This window comes from Cnephaeus nilssonii (genome assembly GCF_951640355.1).
Source record: "Cnephaeus nilssonii genome assembly, chromosome: 9".
NCBI classification, from domain to species: domain Eukaryota; kingdom Metazoa; phylum Chordata; class Mammalia; order Chiroptera; family Vespertilionidae; genus Cnephaeus; species Cnephaeus nilssonii.
The window spans coordinates 46,813,098-46,817,659 of record NC_137080.1 but is presented as its reverse complement, the minus strand read 5'-3'; the positions used below and the strand labels follow the sequence as shown (position 1 = coordinate 46,817,659).

The window sequence follows — 4,562 nt, the reverse complement described above, 5'->3', positions numbered from 1 at the left end:
AAATAAAGTTGCCTGTTGTTTCTGTTAAATATTATGGAACTTTGAAGCTTCTATTATTTTCATTATTACTAGCTTAATTAATGCATATATTATATGTATTTATATTTTTAACTGTTATTCTGAACATTTTAAAAGTAGTTTACTCTATTTTTCTTATATAAAAATAGTTTCTTAGTCCTCAGTGTCCTTCATTCCTTGAAACTTTGCCATTCGTGAACCATTTCACCTTAGTAAGCCTTTTCATTGAGCTAGATTTCAGCATCAGACTAACAGGTTACAAGTGGGGAGAAGATGAAGAGGTTTATCTGGGACTGAGTTTGAGATGCCTGGGAATCTCTAAACAAAGATGTCCAATAGACAACAGGATACAAGCCTAGAATCTTTGAGAGTGGTAACAGTTGAGAACAAAGAGTAATAACAGTTTGGGAGTCATAATACATAATTGTTTGTTGTTATAACCCATGGAGGGCGTACAAAGAAGCATTCTGAACTGAGGATGAAGCTCTGGGCAATGATGAGGTGAATAAAGGGGGAGGAGCCTGAGTATCTAAGAGCTAGGAGGAAATAAAAAATATATAACTTAGTAAACCAAGGAAAGAGAATTTCAAAAAGAAACAGCCAGAGATGAGAAATTTCTGGCTAGATGAAAAACAGTGCTCTTTGGGGTTGTTAATATCATTTATGAGCTTAATGAAGTTTGTTTTTTGTTTTTTTGTTTTTTTTTTTGGTGAAGTGGTTCAATTGGAAGATAGATTGCAATAGCTTGAGGAGCAACAGGAAGATCAGAAGTGGAATCAGTGAATGTAGATTACCCTCTCAGAAAGCATAGTGTAAACAAAGAGGGTAATGGCCCCATAACTAGATGGGGACTTAGGCATTTTTTATATCCCAGACTCCGCTTCCTCATTTATGAAAGGAGAAAAATAATGCCTGGTTAGTATTATCATGAGGATTAAAATTTATTACTAATTGAATGCTCTTGTGTCCTTTTCCTAGCTCAAGTTTTTTTGGGTTTTTTTTTTATGTTGTTTTTCTGTTTTGTTTTGTTTTTGTACATACCTGAGTTTGACCTCAGGAAATACTAACCATTCCTTTAGCACTTAGAACAAGGACAGTTTAAGTTTGGTCTGGGAATTAATGTAATGAAGGCAAAATATTTCCTACCCCACCTTACAAACTAAAGAAATGGCCTCCAATGGAGATTCTAGGAGCAAATGCCACTTGCTTTCTGAGTCAGTTTGACCTACTAAGAATTGCTGTTATGGATTACTTCAATATTCAAACATTTCTTTAAATTCAATTCTTGAAATTTCTTGCCACTTTTCGTGTTTTGAATTGAAGATTTCAAAAAGCCAAATGAGCCTGTGCTTAATGGACATGACATAACAATCGCTGCCAGCTCATAGGGACATAGGCAGAAACAGGGAAAGCTCAGTCCACACTGCAGGTGCAGGAAGCAGGTAACAACCTTGAGTTACTCTATCAAATTTCAAGGCTTGGAGTTCCCAGATTTCCCAAGAAGACAGTGATAGAGGCCACAACCAAAGGCTCATCTCAAGTTACCAACTCTGCAGGTGAGAACAGGAAAGCTCTGTGGTTCAGCCATTTCTAATGTAAAACAAGGGTTCTGTTAGTCACCAGGAAACAGAACCAACAAAACAGATTAATCAAAGAAACAGAAAATACATTATCCTTTTAGAAATTCTTAAAATTTGAATGTGCCCTTAATTTAGCCTAGGCAGTGAGAATTTCTTGAGTGTGTATGTGCGGTTTGCATTTTAAACTTTTTGGAGCTTATCCAGATCCTACTTCACATACAAATCCAGGATTGCCCTTTAAGGATGTCCTGCACAGAACTTATTACTCGTAATTTCAAGTAAAAATTGACAAGGAATGCTTTTTCAGCCCAGTAGGAGTCAGCTATGTGCACGTCACCAGACTTGGAGGAAACCCATTTAACCCTCCTATTTTCTTCTACAAAGTTGAAAAAGCTGCATTTGGGAGGGACTCTTCAGATAGCTCTGGTGGCTCATTCTGTTCCTTTTGGAGTTGACCTATGAATGTGTTGGAAGAAAAAAAAAAATCATCATATTGTCTCCTTTCAAACTGTTTAAATCACAGGAAGAAGCAGCTTTAAGAGAAAGTAAGTTTTGTTTTCTTTCCCTTAATGTTTCCTACATGTTTTTTTATGTGGTGTTTTGGCTTCTTGAGTACAAGAAATTCTTGTAAACTTTCTAGTGACTGCATATGAGGAAACTTATACTTGGCAGATAAGTATAGATCTTGAAGTTTCTTAGAAACTTTTTAAAAGCCATTTGAGCCAACAGTTATCAAACTTTATATGCTGAGCTGTCCAGATTTCTCATTTTGATGATATGCATGTGGAAGCAATATAGTGTCCAGCTAACTCTGGAGCTGCCTCCTGAATTCTGAAAATAGTCTTTATTCACGAGGCATAGTTTCATTGTCGTAAAGGGGTGGCGGGTTTCATTTGACTTAATTTACTTGAATGACTAATTTTATCACTGAGGTTTATGGTGGATTTATGTATCCAGAGCACACTTAGAAGTGTTTTACATATTTTAAGTATGATTCCTATTTTCAAGAAAAATCCGCCTACTTTCCAGTAGCAGGCATAGAGACAATTCCTAATTTTAGGTGTTCTAAGATTAAATTAAAATGTCTGTTTGTCTAGCCCACACAAATATAATATGCTTCATGTATCTAAAGCATTGCTTCCTGAAACTGAGGTAGTGTTACTTAAGCAAAAGCATGTATCCCATGTTTATGCTTCCTCCTTCACTATTTTAGACCCTCTTTTGTGTCTATCACCCATTTGAAAACCAAATGCAACGTCTCAGTTATCAATTTGGGTTTCAGGATTGTGGAAACTATAAAAAAAAGTCATTAATAAAATGCGTAATTCTCATAAGTAAAATGTGTAAGAAAACCCTCAAGTCATTTTAGCCTTCATTTCACATCCATAATATGGCATTCTAGCATTTTTATTAGCAAAGTATATGGATTAAAATACAACACAAATATTGCAAACATATGTCATACAAGAGAGTTCTTAACATATTTATTGTGATTTATGCCTAAATCCATAATCCAAATTGCTTGATGGGGAAGGTAAACTCTGATGTCTGTTTTCTACGCTTGTTCTATTTATTCCCACATGTTATCATTAGTTGCCAATTCTGGGGCCGTTCTACCTAAACAAGAGCAGCAGGCTTGTGTTTTAATGTAACATCACCTCACTGACAAGTTTACCTCTTATTTTTATTATACTTGCCAACAACATTTTGAGTAAAGCTGGATTAATTTGGGTTCCTTAGACAAGCCTAATAACTTTCTACTATATAATATTGAAAATAAATGGTTTTCTAGAATATGTTAGAGAAATCTTGATTTGTTTTTTTGTTTTCAATCTAGGAAATGTGATCTCTTTAGAATTGAAAACCAGATACTTGGGTTCACATGGGAAGCTCTGAGTCAGATGTCAGTTAAACAATCTTGCATTTCTATGTTCTTGTAAATTGTCTTTTTCCTGTCCTATTGTCATCATTTTTCTTTACCTTTTGGTACCCTCAGAGGGCTGGAGGAAGGGGAAGAGGAAAGAGGGGGGAAACCTCTTCCTGCCATAATACCTTGAATTCCTCCAAAATGATCATCTTGAGCATTTTATCTATCCTACATCTTTGGGATTATAGATCTTCTTAAAATAATAGGACTAGAGGCCCGGTGCACGAAATTCGTGCACGGGTGTGTGTGGGGGTGTCCCTCAGCCCAGCCTGCACCCTCTCCAATCTGGGACCCTTTGAGGGATGTCCAACTGCCCGTTTAGGCCCGATCCACTGGGATCGGGCCTAAACGGGCAGTCGGACATCCCTCTCACAATCCAGGACTGCTGGCTCCCAACTGCTCGCCTGCCTGCCAGCCTGATCACCCCCTAACCACTCCCATGCCAGCCTGTTTGCCCCTAACTTCCCTCCTCTGCCAGCCTTGTCACCCCTAACTGCCCTCCCCTGCAGGGTTGATCGCCTCTAACTGCCCTCCATTGCAGGCCTGGTCCCTCTCAACTGCCCTCCCTTGCAGGACTGGTGCCTCCCAACTGCCCTCCCCTGCTGGCCATCTTGTGGTGGCCATCTTGTGTCCACATGGGGGCAGGATCTTTGACCACATGGGGGCAGCTATATTGTGTGTTGGAGTGATGGTCAATCTGCATATTATTCTTTTATTAGTCTGGTGCACGGGTGGGGGCCAGCTTGTTTGCCCTGGTGTCCCGGATCAGGGTGGGGGTTCCCTTGAGGCATGGGGCAGCCTGAGCGAAGGGCCTGTGGTGGTTTGCAGGCCAGCCATGCCCCCTGGTGACCCAAGCCGAGGCCCTGGTATCTGGAATTTATTTACCTTCTACAATTGAAACTTTGTATCATGGAGCATAGCCAAGCCTCCTGCTCTCTCCATGGCCAGCAGCCATTTCTGTTTGGATTTGTTTAATGAAACTTTGTAGCCTTAAGTGGAGGCTTAGACCGGCCAGGGCAGGGGAAAGCTTGGCTTCT

At 39.4% G+C, this 4,562-nt stretch overlaps 1 protein-coding gene across 1 annotated transcript in view; it reads left to right on the top strand.

Annotated features, from left to right (window-relative positions):
• Positions 1-1,945: 1,945 nt before the first annotated feature.
• FHL5 (four and a half LIM domains 5) overlaps positions 1,946-4,562 on the top strand; it is a 37,685-nt gene continuing 35,068 nt past the window's right edge. Inside the window, exon 1 of the mRNA XM_079781047.1 lies at positions 1,946-2,143. The gene's annotated coding sequence lies outside the window, so the exon portion shown is untranslated. The remainder of the gene's footprint in view (positions 2,144-4,562) is intronic.